This window comes from Etheostoma spectabile, unplaced genomic scaffold (assembly GCF_008692095.1).
Source record: "Etheostoma spectabile isolate EspeVRDwgs_2016 unplaced genomic scaffold, UIUC_Espe_1.0 scaffold273, whole genome shotgun sequence".
Taxonomy (NCBI): domain Eukaryota; kingdom Metazoa; phylum Chordata; class Actinopteri; order Perciformes; family Percidae; genus Etheostoma; species Etheostoma spectabile.
The window spans coordinates 1,477,178-1,488,492 of NW_022605577.1; the positions used below are offsets into that span (position 1 = coordinate 1,477,178).

At 39.9% G+C, this 11,315-nt stretch overlaps 1 protein-coding gene across 1 annotated transcript in view; it reads right to left on the reverse strand.

Moving 5' to 3' along the window:
• The window catches only part of si:ch211-159i8.4 (matrix-remodeling-associated protein 5), a gene marked incomplete at its 5' end in the record, with an annotated part of 36,392 nt that extends 26,955 nt beyond the window's left edge, over nt 1-9,437 (reverse strand). The window contains 1 exon segment of the mRNA XM_032510888.1: nt 9,175-9,437.
• Nucleotides 9,438-11,315: the final 1,878 nt, after the last annotated feature.

The window sequence follows — 11,315 nt, forward strand, 5'->3', positions numbered from 1 at the left end:
ACACTTAAGTGTTTCGGAACACCAAACCAATTTAAACAATAGTCAAGGACAACGCAAGTAAACACAAATACAATTTGTAAATGAAGGTGTTTATTATTAAAGGTGAAAAAAAATCCAAACCATCATGCGTTGTGTGAAAAGTGATTGCCCCCCTTGTTAAAACATCTATAACTGTGTTTGTCCACACCTGAGTTCAATTTCTCTAGCCACACCCAGGCCTGATTATTGCCACACCTGTTCACAATCAAGGCATCACTTAAATAGGAGCTGCTTGACACAGTAAGGTCCACCAGAAGACCTTAAAAGCTAAACATCATGCCGAGACCCAAAGAAATTCAGGAACAATTGAGAAAGAAGTAATTGAGATCTATCAGTCTGGAAAGGGTTATAAAGCCATTTCAAAGCTTTGGGAATCCGCGAACCACAGTGAAGCCATTATCCACAAATGGCAAAGACATGAACATGTGAACCTCCCAGGATTGGCCGGCCCCCAAAATTACCCCAAGAGCGCAGCGACGACTCATCCAAGAGGTCACAAGACCCCACAACAACGTCCAAGAACTGCAGGTCTCACTTGCCTCAGTTAAGGTCAGCGTTCATGCCTCACCCATCGGAAAAGACTGGGCAAAAATGGCCTGCATGGCAGAGTTCCAGGAGAAAACCACTGCTGAGCAAAAAGAACATCAAAGCTCGTCTCAATTTCTCCACAACACATCTTGATGATCCCCAAGACTTTTGGGACAACATTCTGTGGACCGATGAACAAAAGGGGAACTCTTTGGAAGGTGTGTGTCCAAGTATATCTGCGTAGAAGTAGCACTGCATTTCATAAAAAAAACATTATACCAACAGTAAAATGGTGGTGGTAGTGTGATGGTCTGGGGCTGTTTTGCTGCTTCAGGACCTGGAAGACTTGCCGTGATAAAAGGACTATGAATTCTGCTGTCTACCAAGGATCCTGAAGGAGAATGTCCGACCATCTGTTCGTGTACTCAAGCTGAAACAAACTTGGGTTCTAGCAGGACAATGATCCTAACACACCACAAGTCCACCACCGAATGGCTGAAGAAAAACAAAATGAAGACTTTGGAGTGGCCTAGCCAAAGTCCTGACCTGAATCCTATTGAGATGTTGTGGTATGACCTTAAAAAGGCCGTTCATGCTCGAAAACCCTCTAATGTAACTGAATTAGGACAATTCTGCAAAGATGAGTGGGCCAAAATGAAACATGCTGTAAACACATCATTGTCTCATTATAACCTTCCAGTTTAATGTTCAATCTCCCTTTAGCTCAGTTTTTGGTCTTCATCAATGCCGGAGAAACACACCTGGGTTTTTTTAATCCGCTAAGTGCTATTGAAGTGTTAGCTAGTAGTCAACTTTGTCAGACCAGCATTTGGTGCTGGGCACTATACAGTACTACGGTCTACCTGTAAACCAAAAACAGTGAGCTGAACAGCTTTAAAGCTCAGTAGAGCTGGGGGAACAGTAGTCGGGTGATAATTCTCCTGTCGTTTGTCACCATGAGCAAAACCTTTCACAAACACAGTCATTTGAACCATTATTAATCTAAAATATAAATGAGTGCAGCTTTAAGTTAAGCCAAAATTCCTCCAGGACGCTGTAAAAGCCTCATTGCACGTTATCGCAAACGCTTGGTTGCAGTTGTTGCTGCTAAGGGTGGCCCAACCAGTTATTAGGTTTAGGGGGCAATCACTTTTTCCCACAGGGCCATGATGGTTTGGATTTTTTTTCACCTTTAATAATAAACACCTTCATTTACAAATTGCATTTTGTGTTTACTTGTGTTGTCCTTGACTATTGTTTAAATTGGTTTGATGTTCCGAAACACTTAAGTGTGACAAACATGCAAAGGAACAGGAAATGAGGAAGGGGTCAAACACTTTTTCACACCACTGTATGTATGTATTTTACATGTCCAAAATAAACTACAAACTACACCTATGCACCCATATATTCAGGACTAGCAAAATGCAGAACATTAAAAACCAATTTACACATGCAAATGCAAGATGAGGAAAGAGAGAAAGAAATGTGATCGCATTAGCAAGACGGCGGGAAAGTGAGAGCTGTGGAAAAAACACTGAGTAAGTTGACAACTGTAGCAGCTCTCCTACCACAGAACGTTTCGCCCTCCAGGTGGATCCAACGTGTCAGAGAGGTTTAAACACTCGATTAAATCCTGCCCCTCTTCACAACACCTTTGCTTGCGGGACTCAGCAGGGTGTATATCTTCTTTTATCCAACATAATCTTGTCCAAAGGAATATATGTTTAGTTTAAGATATACAAAATAGACATATCATCTGTCAGTGTTGAGGATGAATTACGCAAAGTCACACTCTGGTAGCACAAACTAATACTGTTGAATTCAACACAACACAAGAGTGGAAATAACCATTTAACATTGGCAGTTGTGGTTTTTTTTTTACAGTGCCAGGTGGTTTGGCACTCACAATGTTGATAGTTAAATGTTAAAATGCTCCTTTCATGACATAACATACCAAATGCACACACACACACACACACACACACACACACACACGAACACACACACACTTCTTAGTTAGGATCAATGTACAGTAGGCATTTGGCCAGCTTACATTTAGAAATTCAGTATTTCTTATAAGTAAGTACACCCACACACACACACACACACACACACACACACACACACACACACAACTTAGAAGGGAGAGAGGAATGGGTGGAGGGAGAGAAAGACAAGCGTTCACAGGTAGAACCAAACAAACACTCATACATATTTTGAAGTCATTAGAGGCCAGTTTGGGGTTTCTGGTTTCCATTCTTCTCGTGTTCTTCTCTAATTTACCTAACAGCGTGTGTGTGGTGGTGGGTGTGTGTGTGTGTGTGTGTGTGTGTGTGTGTGTGTTGTGTGGGTGGTGTGTGGGGGTGTGTGTGTGGGTGGTGTGTGTGGGTGTGTGTGTGTGGGTGGGTGCCACTGAGGCAAAAAGACAGAATAAAAGGGCAAGTTTGACCTGGATCATGATATGCTATTGATATTCACACACACACATTTCTTTTTTTACATTGTTTGGGTTTCAACAAGACTAAGAGCCTACAGCCACGTTAGTAGCTTTTTGAGGCTTGCTAACATGCAAATAGCAAGTATAATGTTCACCATGTTAACCATCTTAGTTTAGCATGTTAGCAACATTTGTCAGGTGGTAGCGTTGGACAAATTTTAATTTTGACCTGATGATTGTACTAGATAGAAACTCACCAAAATAACGACAACTCATCCTAAGCGGGATATAGATTCTTGCTTCTTAATTACCACAACAACTTTTGAAGGTCAATGGAAGGCAGACCCGGAGCAGAGGACGCTCAAAACGGCCTGGCTCCAGAGCACGAATTAAAACACGGTCAGGGTAAGTCAGTTTAACACAGCACAACCCCTGTTTGGTAGGAAAGCATACACTCATCCAGGCAACTTTAGGTCTCACGTTAAATGCATCATGCATGGAAAAGGAAACATTGAGGTTACCGGCTGGCCTAGCCTTTAGTAGCTGTGCACTTTTGTTCAAGAAGCCTGGGATAGCTTAGCATTGTAATAACTGGCAAAATCTTTATGGAGACAGTTGAGATATTTCAGTCTGTTGAAAAGTAGAGGACCAACCGAGGGACACACCATTCCTAAAATCTGACAATCTTAACTACAAGTTTTTTTTTAGCTTTTCATCTTAAAAAACGCTAAGCAGCATTAACTGATCTGGCCAATTGGGGGCAGCGGAAACATGCTGTAAACACATCATTGTCTCATTATAACCTTCCAGTTTAATGTTCAATATACCTTTAGCTCAGTTTTTGGTCTTCATCAATGCCGGAGAAACACACCTGGGGTTTTTTAATCCGCTAAGTGCTATTGAAGTGTTAGCTAGTAGTCAACTTTGTCAGACCGGCATTTGGTGCTGGGCACTATACAGTACTACGGTCTACCTGTAAACCAAAAACAGTGAGCTGAACAGCTTTAAAGCTCAGTAGAGCTGGGGGAACAGTAGTCGGGTGATAATTCTCCTGTCGTTTGTCACCATGAGCAAAACCTTTCACAAACACAGAGTCATTTGAACCATTATTAATCTAAAATATGAATGAGTGCAGCTTTAAGTTAAGTTTGTTTTGTCAAGAGAATCCTCAGAGGATAAAAGATTAGCATGGTTTTCAGATCTCACGGATGGAATCACTGTAGAAGAACATATGGATATATGTTTCCAGTGCCAAGTATAAACAATAAATACACACAGTATAAATGGGTGATGAGTACATTACACCAGAGTTACTGCATCGCATTCACCCTAACACACCAGATACTTGTGCCAAGTGTGGTACACAGAAGGGTAGCTTGTTTCACTGCCTCTGGGAATGCATCCTTATTCAAGAATTTTGGAAAGAGATTATTACAATTGTATCTATGTTTATCAATAAAAAACTTCCACTATGTCCCAAACTTTGTATTTTTGGATGTCTTCCAGCAAGCTGTACACTACACAATAGCAGGAAGGTATGGTAATCGTTGAAAAACAAACATTAACGCTCATATTGTGAGCATTCATCGCGCAAATGTGCATTACCCAACCAATATGATTAATATTTATTTATGTACAGCGGGAAATCCTCTCCTTTTGGTTCCTCCACAGGGGGATCATAGGTCAGGATCAACTACAGAACAGAAGGAAGCTCATTGTTGTGGTCAATGATACTCCAGCAGCAGGAGGGATGCTTTGTGTCACAAGAGCAGGAACATGTGGCCTCAGGTCTATAATGACTTTGCCACCTTGTTTCCAAGGTCATAAAAACATTGTTAAAAAGCCTTGTATCTGACATTGGGATATACCAATGGCACATATTGAATGTCCCACATTGTTTGTGTAAATGTGGTCATCAGTTCTATACTTAAATGACATGTTAAAAGGATATTGGATGCATTTTATGTGATGTTACACACAGCTGTTCACCGACCCTCACTTATAATATGTCTTAGGTAAGACTGTTGCTGCAACAGTTCTTACCTTGACTTTACAGAGCAATAAAGGTGTCCATCTAGTCAGCCTCCTGTATCAAGGGTTATGCCACTCACAGATAAATGCCGTCAGCCAGTTGGTTCTCTGCTCCTGTTCTCCACTAATGGCTTTACCGGCTCTGCTGTGTTAGCACGTTGGAGACACAGGACAGGAAATGAGAGGAAAAGGTAAAAAACGGTGGAACAAAGAGAGGAAAGGAAGGGAAGAAAGGTATGACTGAGGAGAAGACAGCAGAATATAAAGAGAAAACAGATGAGGAGATGAGAAAAGGGTTTTCCTGTACAATTCACTTACTCCTCCCAGACTCTTCCAGACAGAGATAAAGTACTTCCAGAGAAAGAGCCAAAAGACTACATTGTCTGACCTCCTGCTTATCAAAATCATATGCTCACTGGTATATAGTGCCTATACTCCTTAAGATCTGCCACAGTTCATCCTTCACTCCTTTGTTTCTTTCTATTTGGGCTTTCTTTCCATCTTACAATCATCCAATACTTCCCTGTTGTACTTGCAGTGACTTTGAGGACACCCTTGGGGTCGTGGACCCCCCTGTTGAGGATCTCTGCCTTAGACGAATATAGTGAACTTGTAGTACAGAACATAGAAACCCTCAGTAGATCATTGGATCTTTATCTACAAATTTTAGCATATAATATGTTGAATGATACCAGGACTACGTTAAGCATAAACAAAAAGAAGACAATAAGTGACATCATAAGTAACTGGCAATATTTTGCTGATAAGCTGATATTTTCCACTTATACCCTGTGCTAACATATCATGGTATGCTAACCTGTAGTATGTATGTATGTCATGATGATGCTAATGTACATACTACAGGTTATCATGGTATGCTAACCTGTAGTATGTACATTAGCATCATGACATCATCGGGTAACTTCGCCACCAAAAGCTGCTTTAGATATAGCCTAGCTATCGTTACTACTACTTACTAGTAGCTATTATGTTATAGCGTTGTTGTGGAAGTCCTCTAAGCTGTTACCTTCCATTATTATCATTCAGAAAAGTGTGTGCTGAACTGCTAACATTTGGAGTGTGGCCTACTATAAATATACTACAGCAATAGTAAGCTAATAATATGCTAGCTAAACATAATACGCTAGCTAGCACAGGATTAGCTAACACTTGTATGTATGGCTACATTAATGGTGGTGAATGTTAGCTTACCTTATTTAGCAAAAACTATGACAATAACACCCAGGTTAATAAAATTCCAGCATTTCCCAATTGTTTCTAGCTGCCTACTACTAGCTAACGGAAGTTCAAGAAAGATTTGAAGCATCTTTTGCATTTAGTGATTTAAGTGTAGCATGCAGCTAGTGCACTTCTGGCACTTTTTATTTGCCAACACAGGAGCGTGCCTATGTTCCCACAGCCATATATTTTTCCACATTTCGAAGATTTTCTTCTCCAAAATTAGGCCCTTTGTTCCCACATTTCCATTTTCAGATTTTATCCCCCTTTCTCACATACGTGGGAACATAGGGTTGACCCCGCTAACACTGCACCTCAAACTGTTGGAGTACCTTCTTAGTGTCTCAAGTTAAATAGAAAAGTAAGATTTTTTGACAGACATTTTGACTTGTCATGTCAGGAAAAAAAGCACATAGCTCTCTTCTATTGTGCCCCAGTCCCAGCCATCGTTAACCCTCATGTTGTCCATGGGTCAAATTTAACCCATTTTCAGTTAATTTGATTTATTTTTTTTAATCACAAAAAATGGGTCAACGAAATAAGCGCGGAAAATGTCAACGTAAAAAAATATCAAAAAACTTTGGAAAAAACCCAAAGCATTGAAAAAAATGACAATACATGGAAAATACATTAATTTATTTGATTAGGACAATGCACATTAATCAACATTCCTGTAAATGCACCATTGTTAGCCAAGTGGCTATTTTTCAACTGTAGTCGTGCCTAGCGTGCATGTCTTTACGTAGGATGAAACCAGAGCACCCAAAAGAAACCCACGCAAACACGGGGAGAACATACAAACTCCTCACAGAAAGGCCCGGAACTACCTGGATTCAAACCAAGCACCTTCTTGCTGTGAGGCAGAAGCGCTAACCACTTAGCCACCGTGCTGCCTTAAAAAACGATAATAATGTTGAAAAAAACTGACCAAAATGTTTTTTTCCATGGTTGACGGGAAGACAACACAAGGGTTAATGGTGTTGATTCCACCTTTGTTTTGCACCTGCTATGCTATATTAATCAGTGAATATAGACAATAATAATAGACAGACTTTACCACAATATGCAGAGCTTTGGGAAGGTTTTTTTGACCATTTGAACCTCACGCTAGCATATAAGAACAGGAACTGAGAGACAACCATAGCCTACAGTTCCTATCACAAGCAAGACAGACAATATCTCACAGCCTTAAACACATTAGTGTAACCGGAATAATAGTTGCAGTAAAGAAAAGCATTACCATGTGTAGCCAGTGTGGCGCTGGCACACAGAACCACCAATCAATTATCTACCAACCACTCTTGGCAAATTTTGGTGTCTATACTTAATCACTAAAGTCAGATCAAAAGCCCAACCAGTCTCTTCAATACATGCTGTATTCCTTTAAGAATGTCTGAGTGAGGCCAATACATCTGAATGTCAAAAGCATTACGCTGACTGCCAGCCAAGTCACTGCTGCTCCATTCAAGATAACACATGTCCAGAGAAGACTATAATATGATTCCCATATGTTTGCATGCAAGTCTGTAATATCATGTGCTTCCCATACACTCATTCAGAAATCTCTTTCAACATAAGAGAGTGCTATCGGATACCAACCTTTGTTGAACGGCTATGTTTTATGATTGACAAACATGTTTGAAACATTTGTTTGTAATATTCAGAGTCATATTCACATGACTCACTTTATTCCACGTCTAGGTTATGGCAATTTATTTTAATCTACTCCATAGTGAAATTACTTTTTTATATTCTTGAGAGACTTCTGAGGGTAATAAGAGTCCAATATGGTTTTAGAAGTCTATTTTATTTATGGGCGTTATAAAAACGGTAAGGGTAAAAATATGGAACAACTGTCATTTTTTTGTTTTCACTTACACTGAATATATGGCATGAGAAACAAAATACCTGGACTGGATGTAAGTTAATCACCTAAACCTTTTAATGGGCAGATTCCTTTGAGAATTCCTTTCCAAGTATTGGTTGTAAATCTCTCAAAGTTTTAGCATGGCGTGCTGCAGTGGCAAAGACAGAAGCTCAGGTGGCTTTTAAGCAAATCAAATACTTTGTACTGTCGAGGCAAAAATCGAGCAAGCTCTCTTTTGCCTGTTGCTAATTATAACTTTCAGTTATAATTAGCAACAGGCATGTAACTAGTAAATACTTTAGAGTATTTATCCAGAGCATCTGTTTGCTTGAAGTGCTCAATGGTACCAATATGACTGAAATGCACATTGCCAAGAGACACGGTTGATGTAAACAACTTTTCTAGCAAGAGGCTGCGCTTGACAGAGATTTATGGGTCTTGCACTGTATATGACATAAATATTTGCATGCTCTATGAACACAATATCCATGTTTCATTTAGATCAGAAAAGCCCGAGAGCTTTTGAAAACGGCTCTATTTCACAGTTTTCCCAACAGTTGTGGACCGCTCTCCTTATTCTACTGAACACAAGTCAATCAACAGATGAGTAACTGGGACACCAACCGCATCTGTCACTGCATGACAGTCGGTATGAAAGCATATTTCAAAGCAGGATGTCATTCCTTGATGTTGCAAAGACATCTATGACTCTAAAACTGTCACTATTGCAACCTTTTGACACTCCATAGACAACCTCACATAATTTCACTGGCACTTTTTAATGAGGACAATTAGTCATCACCAGCCATACATCAACATCTGTCAGTTAACTCTCAATCTATGCAAACATTTGGGATGTTGCAACATGTGAGGAGTTTTTTTTTTTTTTTTTAATTAGCATCTCGTAATTACATGAAAACCGCAGATCTGCACAGGAAACCTTAATTCAAGCAACAGCCTTTGTTAAAGTTACTTTTTACATCTGGGAGCGTTTAACAAGTTCTCATTACAAAGACCACAGGAGACTCACCTGGAAATGCCTCCAGAAGGGGAAAGAATAAACAGACAAAAAACAGATCCCAAAAACAAGTCCTTAAGGTTTCACTGCGGGCTTGAAAGTCACAGTTTTACAAGAAAAACAGGCGTAAAAAAAGGATTCAGTTGCTGCTTTGGTCCTGTGGATGTTTGCTGACTTGTAAAGCTACTGAGGTCTGTGAAAGAGAGCAGGACAAGTGATGGAGTGCTTTGTGTGTATGTGCGTGTGTGTGTGTGTGGGTATGTGTGTGGGAGTTTGACCCTCGTTTGGTCCGAAAAGCATCTGGATTTCAGATTAACTTCTTTCCCTCTTTCTCGTCCCGTTCTGCAAGTGTGCGGTCAGGAATGCTGCTTCTCCATCCCCTTTTTACACCTACGCTCCTTCCTTTCCTCCCTCCGTTCATCTCCTCTCCCTCTCTGAGACTCCTGACTTGCATTTCACACGGGCGATCCTGTTGGAAACATTATCACTTTCCCTTCCTTTCCACTACTGTCTCACTTTCTCACTCCTCTCTCTTTGTGTCTTTCCCTTCCTCTCTCTCTCTCTCTCTCCATCTCTGCTTCCTTTGTCATTCCCCTCTCTGCCTGTTTTTCTCTTCACACGCTTTTCACCTTTCCAGCCGCCCTCCACCTCTCTCTTGAGATAGATTTCAGCGTTTGAATACAGATTAGCCAATTTTAATAACCCGCCTATACTGTAGATATGGAGCCAGTGCCGGGAGCTACACACACTGACACTTACTTTGTAAAAGTTGGCAGGCACTCAATGTTATTCATGTGCCCTGATTAACATTTACAGGGAATCCAACAGGATGGGAAGGTCTTAACAGTCCATTTGGCTTTAAAGCCCTGATACTACACATAATACCTCCAGCGTTGAAACACCCTGGCACCCCACTTAGTCTGTATTGACACAGCAGTTGAGAGGGTTGAAAACTGTTTTTGTCATGTAGAAATGTAAAGTCTGGGCTTTTCATAGCAGGACTGGCGGCATGGAACGGCTCCATACGAGTCTAAGACAGTCTGCATGTCGACTGTGTAATGGGTCTGATCTTGTCGCTCGCATTTGGAAACACTTAAGTCGCAGACCTGCTCATTTGTTGCCGGAGTCCAACTCTAAACAAATCTATATGAATAGGTCTTTTTGGAACAGAAGGCTCTTTTGTTAATGTTCCAACTTTTATTTAGTTTACTTCAAAAAAAAAAAAAGAAAGAGATGAAGCCATTCATGTGTGGTACACAAGCCACGGCTTGTAAAACGTTAAGCGAAAGCCTGATGGTACACTGGTTTGTTTTTTCTCGTCTTTTTGTTCCGTTTGTGGGTTGTTCTCCATGTTTTTCCAATGATTCCTTTGTTTGACATGTTTTCAGTCATGTTTCAATTTTAACCTAACCAAGGGACTATACCAACATACAGTTTTTTTGTATTTTTTTTTATGTGCTTTTCTATAAAAGACATGCAAAGATATAAGAAAACACTGGAAAATTGTGCAGGACCAGTTAGAAGATGAAAGGAACATACCTCCCCTATTAAATATAGTCATACTTTAAAAAGGTTTTAACCATTGTGTTGTCCTTGGGTCAAATTGACCCATTTCAAAGTGTTTTATGTCAGAATTATGCATTTCCTCCAACCAAATTGCCCAAAAATAACATGGATGATTCCATACAACATTCTTCAGGTAACATTAATGATTACGTTCATTGAATTTTTTGGGTGTTTTATTTATTCTTATAGCATTTGAATTTTTTTTTTTAATGCTTTCAAAACAGTATCCAGACTACATTTTGATATTACATCAACGTCCTCTGATCTTAACTAGTCAAAATAATTCATACTTTCTGCCTTTTTAACTAAAAACAGACTTATAATTTGATATAAATGGAGGTTTGTTGACCATGAATTCCAAGAATAAGTGTAAAACCTATCAATAAAGCAGGTCATGTTTTTAAAAAAAAAAAACTCCAAAAGCATGAAAAAAGGGACAAATAAATCAGAAAAAGTGACAAAAACATCGGAAAAGCACAAAAAGAAATGTTCGTTTTCAATTTGGACCTGGAAGGACAAGTTCATGGTTAACGGGAAGACAACACAAGGGTTAAGGCTAAGCAGCAGGGCTGTAGTCAAGACCACCT